This window comes from Camellia sinensis, chromosome 1 (assembly GCF_055761805.1).
Source record: "Camellia sinensis isolate YWXY chromosome 1, ASM5576180v1, whole genome shotgun sequence".
NCBI lineage: Eukaryota > Viridiplantae > Streptophyta > Magnoliopsida > Ericales > Theaceae > Camellia > Camellia sinensis.
The window spans coordinates 19,541,972-19,554,630 of NC_138961.1; positions in this window are offsets into that span (position 1 = coordinate 19,541,972).

A 12,659-nucleotide genomic window follows, 5' to 3' on the forward strand; every position below is an offset into this window, starting at 1 on the left:
TTTATTATTTAAAGGAACAATTATATGGATCACTAGATTACGAAAACATTTCATATACTTAAAAAAACAAAATAAGAAATGTACAATCAGAATGCATTTGAGTCAAGTCGAATCGAGTAATAAATTATTTAAATTATGTTTAGAAATTTAATGAGTTTTTTTATAGCACATGTGAGCTTATCGAGTTAAGGTCTTGTTTGGAAATTAAATATTTTAGTCAAAATATCAAAATGTCATCATAAGTTGTTACATCATTCTTTTTATTTTTCTGCATATTTTTTTATAAAAATTAAAAAATTATTAAAATAATTTATTTCTAAACGAGACTAAGTAGTTAATTATTTAAATTTGATTTTAAAATAAACTTAAAATTATATTTAAATTTAATTTATTGAATTATTGAACTAATTTCGAACGAAATTTTAATGAGGTTTAACAATTTATACACATAATGTGGAACGCAAAACAAAATGCAAGTTGCTAGGTTTTTACTTTTCATTTTTTTTTTTTTCCGGCTTATGTGTTGAAAGAAGTCACAATAATTTTGTATTCCTCTTATGTGTTAATAGAATTACTATTAAATCAAAGATTTGTTAAGATGTATATTAAATGCACATATTAAGAAGTTTAACCGTTTTAAATAAAATTATGTATAATAAATAATATATATCATTTATTTCTTATTGTGTCCTAAAAACACAAAAAACTATGATCAATAAAAATAAAAATTACGCCATATTTTTTTATTAATTTACAATTATTGTTTATATTTTCACTTATTTGATATTTCTATAAATGTGAATTACACTAATGAGAGTCTAATAAATTGTCAGTAAAACAAAAGGCAAAAAATATAAAAAAAATTAAATCTTAAAATATGTTTTATATATATTAAAGTATTGTTTTTTTTTTTAACAAGTGTTATTGGGGTACTTTAGTAATTAAAGATAATTTTATTTAAAAATCAATCCATTAATATTTTGATTTTGATTATGATTATTATTATTATTAAATAAATCATTAATTGTAAAATTACCATCCACTTACTTACGGCAATTGTTAATTTTTTTTTAAAGATCTTGTTAAGGTATACCCTTACATATATGTTCAGAATGATCAGATTTTTAAAATTTCATGATACAAGTTAGCAAAATGTTTTATTTATTATTTATTTATAAAATAATATAAATTTATTTGGAATGATGATTAAAACATTACTAAAGGGATAATATTTAAAATTTTAAAAATATAGCATTTTGTATTTAACGATATATAGACGACGTTAAGGATTTTATTTACATTTTACTCTTTTTTTTTTTCTTTTTAAATTTATTTTCAAATTCCTCAACAAAACACAACGCTAAGGATTATTATGTAAAAATGAGAAAACTATTTAATTAGAGGGGATTTAATAGGGTGGATAGGAATGGCAATGAGGGGCAATGGGGTGGATATTAATTCCCCATCCCCATTCCCCTATAATAAATTTTCCCCATTCCTCATTCCCCATTCCCCATGGGTACCACCCTCCCCATTTTTTAATGGGTATGGATTTTCCTCAACCCACTTTAATCCCCATTTTTATTTTTTATATTTAATGTTAACAACCACTTTTTTTTTTTTTTTTTTTTTTTTTTTTTTTTTTTTTAAGGTTCACAACAAAAACTAAATATACCTTCAATCTTTTTTCTTTCTTTTTAAATATATTTAATGTTAACAATTTTTTTTTATTTATTTTTTTAAGGTTTACAACAAAAGTTAAATATACCTTCAATCTTTTTTCTTTCTTTTTTAATATATTTAATGTTAACAATTTTTATTTATTTATTTATTATTTATTTATTTATTTTTTTTAAGGTTCACAACAAAAGTTAAATATACCTTCAATCTTTTTTCTTTCTTTTTTAATATATTTAATGTTAACAATTTTTTTTTTCTTTTTTTTTAAGGTTCACAACAAAAGTTAAATATACCTTCAATCTTTTTTCTTTCTTTTTTAATATATTTAATGTTAACAACCTTCTTGTTTTTCTTTTGTCTTTTTTTATAAAGGTTTTAGCTAAATATACCTTCAATCTTTTTTCTTTCTTTTTAAATATATTTAATGTTAACAACTTATTTTATTTTTTATTTTTTTATTTTTTTAAGGTTCACAACAAAAGCTAAATACACATTCAATCTTATTTTATTTTATTTGGTTCAACAACAAAATCAAATACACATTAATTAATTAATTAAAAAGTTTGTTTTATAATAATCAAATATATAATTTTGAGACAATGAAAAAGTTTATTTGAAGAAAGTGTTATAAGACTCATATTAAATTGCATCAGGGCATAAACAAGGAATTGTTAGTCACGGACAATTTAGACATTAAACCATCTTTCTCTTAGTAAATTTGAACAATTCATTTTAATTTATCCAAAATCTAATTTCACAACACCATCACCACTATTCTCACTTTCACTGTCACACTACCATCACCATAGCCACTACCATAATCACTGCCGCCATCACCCCACCACTATGTAACAATTTCTACTTTCACCTTCGTTCCATCACCACCACCACCAAATATAAAAAACTATATTTTGAATTTTTTTTATAAAAAATATTTTTCATTAAAAAATATTTTCTATCTAAATAAATGAAGCATAACATTGGGAATTTAGTATGACTTTGTATCCCCTTTTTGTTTTTCTAGCAAATAAATCTATGTACCCATCATTTCTAACCAATCACAACTCATGCTTGTTTTGATTCTCTACAATTTCCTTATTTTCAAATACATTTATATATATATATATATATATATGTTGTATAAATTGTGTGATAACATAAAACAAATAGATTCATACTCGTTAATTGAAATTTCAGAACAAGCAAACCATTCTGAAAATTACAATACACAACAAAATAAAATAATATAGAAAAGCAAACCGAAATCTACACTAGACAGTGTCCTTAATTTTTTTTAAATAAATTTAAAAAATTCTAGATATGCATAAAATTTGACAAAAATAATGTGGCAATGTTAATTAATGTGTATTTGATTTTATTGTTGAGCCAAATAAAATAAAATAAGATTGAATGTATAGCTTTGGTTGTGAATCTTTAAAAAAAAAAAAAAATGGTTGTGTACCTTAAAAAAAAAGAAAAAAAAATTAAATGTATATTTAGTTTTGGTTGTGAATCTTTAAAAAAAAAAAAAAAAAAAAAATGGTTGTGAACCTTAAAAAAAAATTAAAAAAAGAAAAAAGATTAAATGTATATTTAGCTTTGGTTGTGAATTTTAAAAATTTAAAAAAAAAATGGTTGTGAACCTTAAAAAAAAAAAAAAAGATTGGAGGTATATTTAGCTTTGGTTGTGGATCTTAAAAAAAAAAAAAAAAAAAAAAAAAAAAAAAAAAAAAAAATTGGTTGTGAACCTGAAAAAATAAATAAATAAAAAAAAGAAAAAAGATTGAATGTATATTTAGTTTTAGTTGTGAATCTTAAAAAAAAAAAAAAAAAACATATGGGGAAATTAGTGAGTGCCCATCCCCAACCCATCCCCTGTGGATATTTAAAGAATATCACCTACCCTACCCAATGGATAAGAAAAATAGGGGAAAACCCATGTATTTGGGTTGGGTCTCCATGGATACCCACAGGGTAGGTTATCCATTGCCATCCCTAAGGGTGGACCATGTGCTTGATTTTGGATTATGGGCCGTAGTGAACCATATGTGAGTGTGATTCACTGTATTTTTTATATTATATGCCTAATATTTTTTATTTTTTAACCCAATCAACTTGTCCTTAAGGTTGGTTTGAGAATTGATTTTTTTTAATAAATTTTTTTAACTTTTTAAGAAAACAAATGTAAAAAAATAAAGAGAATGAGTTACATTTTATAATTACTTTTTGATGATACTTGTTTGTTACCATAGGATCCCTAATTATTAATTTAAAATTATCAAAATATTCAATTATTTTCTCAATTTTGTGAATGGACAAGCTAACTACTAGTTAGAAAATGGGAAGAGTGTTCGAATACTTGATCGGAATGTCCACTCTACGCTTTGGATGGTTATCCCGTTGGTAATTTTTTATAAAAATTAATAGAAAGTGTTGTGGTGATACTGTACAAGTTCATACTCTCTAGTCCTATCCAATCTAAAGAAAAGTTATTTTCTTAAAAAATTATTTTAATCCACCAAGAATGATTAAATTGATATTTTTTATTTTTTCCAAACCAATCCAAACATACTCGTACACACACATAATTTAAATATCAACAATGATTCATCCCCCTTTTCCTCCCACCCCTTTGACCCCCTCTCTCTCATTGGTTACATTTTCTTTTTCTTTTTCTTTTTTTTCCTGCTCCTCCAATCACCACCCGCCACGTGGCAAAGGGGGTGAGGGGTGACCCCCTAAAGGGGGTCCCAAGCATTATTCTTTAAATATTTAGCAAGAAGACAAGGCTTTGTTTGGCAAAGTCAGTTGGAGTTAAAATAGTCACTAAAAGATAAATCTAAATTATAATAATTTTACTTTTTCTTTCACAAAAGTTAAAAAAACTAAAAAATTAATTCAAACAAATTTTTTAGTCCCAAATTGGAAAGTTCTAATTTAAAAAAAGTTAACTAAAAAAGTTTTTGTAAACAATTATTTAGATAAATGTTAATTAATAAAGTGCAAGCTAAATTTGTGCCTAATGACTACAAGCGAAAATGTGCAAAAATAGCACACTTTTAACTGTGCTTTTATTAATGTATAATTTTCAAATTGGTCAAATGAGTTTGTTGGGTTTTTGTTGTTTTTGTTTTGGGAAACTGACAACTCACATACATAATTGAAGGGTTTGTTATATATTCTATGTTTTTCATGATGCTCATGCCAAGGTTTTGCACAAGGTTTGATGGACAAAAACAAACAAAAAAAAAAAAACAAAAAACAAAAAAGGTTGTAACTGGGAAGTTCCATTTGGGATTTTTCTAGGGAAATTCATGGGGTTTAGAGAACACATGGGGCGGGCTTCATTGGGATGTGGTGGCTTTTGACTCTGCCATTCCAATTTTTTTTTTTTAAAAAAACAACTTGATCTGCAATCTTGATTTTTTTTAAAAGGATTTTTGGTCTTGTACCATGTTGGAATATAAAAACAAAAAACCCAAGCTCCATTTGTGATAAGTTCATCTCAAATTTTTAGGTCTCATTAAAAAAATTTAAAAATCAAACTTCTAGGGTTAGAGGATGAACATTGTATTTTACACTTATGGTTTCATACAGTTTATTTATTTACACATAAATTTATCATAAAATCAGACACAATTGTAAGTGTATTTCACATTAGAGAATTGTGTAATTTTGTGATCTATTTTTGTATTCTTAATTTTTTGTTTTTGGTTTCAAATGGGAAAGGTTGTTAGGGATAAGAGTAAAAAAAATTTTTTTTTTTTTTTTTCTGAATTTTTTTAAAGGTTGTTAAGGATAAGGGGAGGAACTCATTTTCTCACTCATTCTATGGTTGTTTGATTCATTAAATGTATGTTGTTTAGAGATGACCAAGAATTAAATGCAGTATGCTTTTGTTCACCAATGACACTACACACCAATTACTATATTAATTACTGGATCAATATAAGCTATAGCAATGTAATTTTCAAATTATAGACCCTACTCATTATATAAATTATAAATCAATGAACTATTACACATCATTTTGTTAATACACTAATTAATTTATCAATTAATTCGTATAACTTTATTCTTTTATTCACACTAGACGTGGTTATTTTGGGTTTACTCATTCAATCTTCTTTTCTAGAAACATTAGACTTTGAATTTTATCAATATTTGATACAAATTTTATTAAATTAAAAGTTAATAATTATAAAATAGAGATTAAAAATATCAATTTCTTAATTTACCATTAATCATTTTTTTTAACTTATTTAAATTATTTTTGTCTCATAATCCACCCAACAATTACGCATAATTTAATTTATGTTTCATTTATTTTTATTTTTTCTTTTAAATTCTTAATTTTTTTTTGGAGGGGGGGATTCTTAATTCAAATGCAACCGTAAACTATTGAAACTTTCAAAAAAGTGTGGAACCGTTCCAACTAACATCTATCTTTTTATTTAATGTTTTTTGAAAACTAAACTTCTCATAATAAATACATTTGGATTCAAAAGAACATTTTTCTTAAAGTAATGCTAGAGGCCCAAAAATTCTACCAAAAGTTTTACGTAAAACTTTTGGTAAAATTTTTGAGGCCTCTAGCATTTTTGTTTTTCTTATATGTCAACTACAAATCATAAAGTGCATTGCACATAGCACTTGTACAAGATTGGTTGTTTTGTAAAACACTTTTAAATAGTCCACTCATTTATAACAACAACAATAACAATATATCTTTAAAAAAAATATTAATAATAATAAATAAGATCGTATCAACATGTAAGACTTTTGTTTATAGTTGGAATAAAAAAATGTAGTACTTACTCTTAACTTCTTCTTTGTTTTTTCAGTAGGGAGGCTAACTCTAATGACAATGAGAGCTTCTCAATAAAAGACTTGTTATTAAAAATTTAAATGATTAGCTAAATTTTGTGTCATATTTTAGCATTTATAAACTTTGTATATAACATTTTTATTTGCGTTTTATGGAAATAATTTTTTAAAAAAATACTATTTGCACCATGAAAACAACTTTAATGGTGTGTCAAATCCTTAAGCTAAAATTTGATAAAATCAAATTTGTGATCACTATTCAATTAATTAATTTTTTTATGGATAAATCCAACGGTAAAAAATAAAAATGAAAATTAATTATGCCTAAATAACATGAAACAATTGGAGTGATATAGCTAAAAATGACTTTTGCTGTGTTATTTTGACTTCGACATTGAAATTGTTCTAAGAACAGCTTTGTTGAAATATAACATTATGATAATATTATTGCTAAAATATAACAAAAATTACTTAGCCTCCGTTTGGGAAGTGGGTTGGTTTTTTGGCTTTTTAACTTTTTCACTATTTTAGCCTGGGCTATTTTAACCTGGTTTGGAAGGACTTTTTGACTTTTTAACTTTTTTGACTTTTTTTGTGAGAGAGGATTGTAATAATTATGGGTTAGATTTGATATTTTATTTTTTGTGGCTAAAATAATCTATTTTATTTTTTGTGACTATTTTAACCAAAAAAACCTGACTTTTTTCTTCCCAAACGGAGCCATTCAACCACTCTCAATAATAATAGAAATGATATAAAAACTTCTAAATCATTGGATGATATTGATAACTATCATGTCCAAGAAAGCACCTGACAAAAACAAAAAAAAAAAACTTTATGATAAATTACAAACACACTCCTTAAAGTTTACTTGAATTATAAATTACTCATATAGTTTTAAAAATTACATTATGCCTCCTAAGGTTTTTAATTTCATAACAAATAGGTCATTTTATTAATAAATCATCAAGTTAATTATTAGATTTGAATAATGTTAAAATTTTATTTCAATTAATAATTCAGATAATTTTATTATTATGTAGGTGAACAGTTAGAAATTTCATTTTTTCAATTAATTCTGTTAAATAAAAAATTCTGACAGAAAGGTATTTGTAATTTTTCAAACTATAAGAGATAATTTATATTTTAAACAAAACTCAAAGAATATATTTGTAATTTATCTAAAACTTTAATGTTTTTTTTTTTTTCTCTCTCTTTGTCTAGTTGATGCAATTAGGACTATGAAAAACCAAGACAACTTTTGGAAATTGGATAATGATCCTTTGGGGGATTGAACCATCATTTAGGAGTGGGGGCCAATTCCATTTGCTTGTGTGTGTAGTGTAACCATCACTTAGGAGTGGGGCCCAATTCCCTTTGCTTGTGTGTGTAGTGTCCTCACATAGTGCTAGGATGGATTCTTTGGCTTCATCTCCTTGCCCTCATTACATGGAATTTTGGTTCCATAGGCCTCCCCACACCCACCTCAGCTTATCTTTGTGCTTTATGACCTTTGAATGTGTGACATAGGGGGCTCCCTCTAGTTTTGTTTATGTAGTCATTATCCTTACGTGTCCATTAAAATTCAATTTATGTAGTCATTATCCTTAGGTGTCCATTCAAATTCAATTAAATTGAAACAAGATAAAGGAATTCATTCTTGAGTAGAGAAGGTCATTCAATTTGTCTCTAGTTTATTGCATCAGTTTAATTTGATCTTAGTGACCAATCATAACTTCTACTCTTGATATAACTTATTCTGTTCAATTTATAATAGATATGAATGACTTTCATAGAGAAAAAAAATTAAGTCGATTTGCCCTCACTAAGTTGATTTCTTTTATAGAATATCTAGATACAGGTGCATATATTATAAAATAAATCAGATCATCAATTAAGACTCGTGATGAGCCATAGATCTGAATTAGATAACTCAATCCACATGGTTGTTATTTGACAAAAACTTTTTTAGTTGACTTTTTGGAGTTTAGACTTTTTTAGTAAGTTCGTTTGTTTTGGCTTGTTTTGACTTTTTTTTATATGAGAAAATGTAAAATAATTATAGTTTAGATGTGACATTTTATCTTATTGACTTTTTAATCTATTTTATCTTTTAGTGACTAATTTAATCCTCTCAATCCAACCCACATAGCCAAACAAAGCCATAAGGTGTTCATTTTTATAGTTGATATGTAGTGCTTCTATGACAAAATAAAAACTGAGAGACAAACCAAGTTATAATTAACAAAGTTAAAACTATGAATTATGATTAAAAATATATATTAGTTATTATCTTCATGCTGAAATTAGATTTTTAAAAAATGAAAAGAATTTTGATCATGTGATTTACATAATATCAATAAGTTTTTTTTTTTAAAATCTAAAAATAAGTAAATAAAGATAAGGACCAACCGTCAAGAAATGATGATGATGATGGATTAAATTCATTTGTGCTACAAACAATGCTTACGTATAAAAGTTGAATCAATAAAATAGCAAGTCCTATTTTGAATGATGCTATCCAATGTTCACTAGTGAATTACTAGTGACATATTCTATTTTTAATATCTTAGTATGTAAGTTTCCTTACATTAACAATTACTAAATAATTTTTTGAGATTCACGTATTTCAAAATTTATATGTAATTGTGTAACTGTAGATGTATTGAAACAGATCGATAAAAAGATTTTAAAACAAATTATAATAAAAGAAAAGGCCAAACCATTAACAGAATATCTTTAGAATAATTTGTGAAAAAAATTAATATTTATGTGATTAATGTTCAATATTGTTATTTATTCTTAGGTCTTGTTATTGGTTAATAAAATTTAAAATAATTGCAATTTTACGATACATACCTTTATATTGATTGTACAATTATTGTAAGTTTATTAGCAAATGTTGCTAATGAACAAAACTCTTAATTCTTTTTCCAGTTTTTATTTAAAATGGCGAACTTGCTGCTTCAATTCTCATATGCAAAATGACATTTTAAATCCAATTATTGAAAAATATTGAAAAGATAAATGTATGCATAGATAGTATTTGGCTCTTGACATGTACCAAAAAACCATCCTAATGGAGAGGCCAACATAAAAAGGTATACTATTGTGTCAGCCCTCGTTTGACATAAGTTAAACGGGAGCTTTTTGATTAAAATAATCACAAAAAGATAAAATAAATTTTTTAGTTTAATAAGATAAAATGTCACATTCAAATCATAATTATTTTATTTTTTCTCTCATAAAAATTTAAAAAGCTAAAAAATTTATCTCAAACAAAACTTTTTAAACCCAAACTAAAATAGTCAAAAAATTAAAAAATCAACTCCCATCCCAAATGAAGAATGAAATAAAAACTAAAAAACTAATAACTACAAATTAATAAGTACAACTGAGAATAATACCTTTTATTAAAAAAAAACATGACAACAATATTTCAGAAACAATGGATCACAATTTAATTTGAAGGTCCCACTGCCAGACCCCAGCTCACGTTCGCACCCTAGTGGGTTGTCACGGTTTCAAAAAGGACAGGTTATTTTCAAAATATATTTATTATCAATTTCTTTAGAGAAATGCGTGATAAAATAAAAATATTATAATTATTAAATTAATTTAATTTTTTCATATATAATATAAACAGTGTTTTGAAAACTTGGTAAAAAATTAATTTTTTAACTTTTTTAGTTTATTTTATCTTTTTGTGGATAAGTTTTGTGAGAGGTGATATGACCCAAAATTGATAAAAAATTAGAAACTGACTTTTTACGAGCTTCCCAAAAGAGCACAGAGTATCTTAGAGTATCTCTATCAGCTTACCTAAATTTTACCTTAAAATATTATTAAAAAATTCATTCCTTATTTTAGGAATTATTTTTTCATCTACATTTCCTAACAAATTCTCAATTTTTTCTCTAATCTGCTAAAATAATTTTTAAATTTGAATATTTTTTTAATAATAAAATAATTAAACAATATAAAATAAAGTCAAAAATAAGGCTCAAAGGAGTGCTTGAGCAAATGAGAGAATGAGAGGGGAGGGGGGGTTGTGTGAAAGCTTAAGCAAATGAGACGTCCTAGTCCCAAGTCCCAAGTCCCAAAGGCAGTGCTTGAGCAAATGGAGGCTCAAAGCTGATAGGGATAATTACATAAGAAAGCAACAGAAGTAGAAGCCAGGGGCCGGACGTTCGGGGGTCAACCGACTGGACATCCGGATTGATGGGCTAGACATCTGGATGGACAACTAATTAGGTCATTTTTTAGCATTTTTTTTCTTCAACGACACTCACAGACATTCGAGAGATGTCCGAGGGGACGTTCGGAAAGATATTCAGAAGACTTCTCTTTCACGCCTAAAACAAAATAAAATAAGAATTTATCAGATATAAGGAAGCTACAGTGACTCCCTACAAATAGGAAATCATTGTAGCAATCATAAATTTAATGGATGGTATAAGGGATCTATTAGGGAATAATTTGTGAATAATTAATCCCTTATAACAATAAAAAGCTATTATAAGATAACTGATAAGAATGCTCTTATAGTTTAGATTATCAAAACAAAACTCTACTAATCTAAACATGAAGACGATCGTTTGAGAACCAGCGTGTTTAGCCAAAAAATCAAAAAGTTACTAAAAAAGTCAAAAAGTTAACAACCCATACAAAAAAGTCAAAAATTCTTTTTTTTCTCTACTTTTTGCACATCTTTTCGTAAAAAGTCAAAAAGTCATCCAAAACAGTCAAATAGTCAAAAAGTTACTAAATTAACCTATTCTCAAACGAGGCCGAAGTTTTGATTTAAACTTATAAGAGAAGCCAACTTGGAAAAGTGTATAGAGATTCAATAATATTATTATATTACTACATTATTTTTTGGATTAATTACACTAATAGTTCTTGTAATTTGGGGCTTGTGTCACTTTGGTGCATGACTTTTCAACTATGACACATTTGATCCTGAATTTTGAATCTTGTTTAAAATAAGGACAATTGAAAATATCATTAGATTTTTCAAGGGTAAAATCGTCAATATAATAAAATATAAACTAATTTGATAAAAATAAATGTCAAAAAAATATTTTTAATTTTTTTAAAATTATTTTTATCCATCAATGATAAAATTATGTAAAATTAATAAAAATTACATGATTAATTTTTTTAAATTAATTTTACCTGATCATCATCCAAACACATAATAAAAATTAATTTGGTAAAAAAAATAAATAAATGTCTAAAAGATTTATCAATTTTATATAATTTTATTTTTAGTAGGTAGAAATAATTTTTAAAAATTCAAAAATATTTGTTTGGCATTTATTTTTGTCAAATTAGTTTATATTTTATCAAATTGACAATTTTACCCTTGAAAAATCTAATGATATATTCAATTGTCCTTATTTGGAACAACATTCAAAATTCCGGGTCAAATGTGTCACAATTGAAAAGTCATGAATCAAAGTGACACAAGTCCCAAATTATAAGAATTATTTGTGCAATTTGTCCTTATTTTTTATTTCGGTCATTTGTAATTGACTAAAATGTTGGGTTCCTAGTAAATAAAATTTTGGATCTCATTTATTTTAAGGTAAATCTTATACAAATCAATAAGTTCTATAATTTTTTTTACTAGCTGATGTGTCATGCAATAATAAAATTTAAAATTTTGAAACAAAACTCATTTAATAATATGACAAGTGTAAGAAAATTTTATACAATTTTTTTATTTGTGAAAAATTCTATATGGCCAAAAATTTTCTCTTAAATAATTAAGACAAAATAAAAAACATATGAGTGGGTAAATGGGCATAGAATAATTACTCGAAATAAAAACCTTTGACCGTGACCGATGAGGGTTCGTTTGGCATGCTTTTTGGGACTAAAATAGTTATAAGATCAAATGAACTATTTTAGTTAAATAGGATAAAATGTTACATTTAATTTATAATCATTTTATTTTTTCTTTTACAAAAATTAAAAAAATTTATCCCAAATGAAACTTTTTAGCCTCAGTCTAAAATAGTCAAAAAGTCAACCCACATTCCAGACGAGCTCTGTGTATTATTTGGTTGCATCCACTTCACAAACTATGCCTTGTTTGGGAAGTTGACTATTTAGTTTTTTTAATTATTTTAGCTTGACTAAAAAAA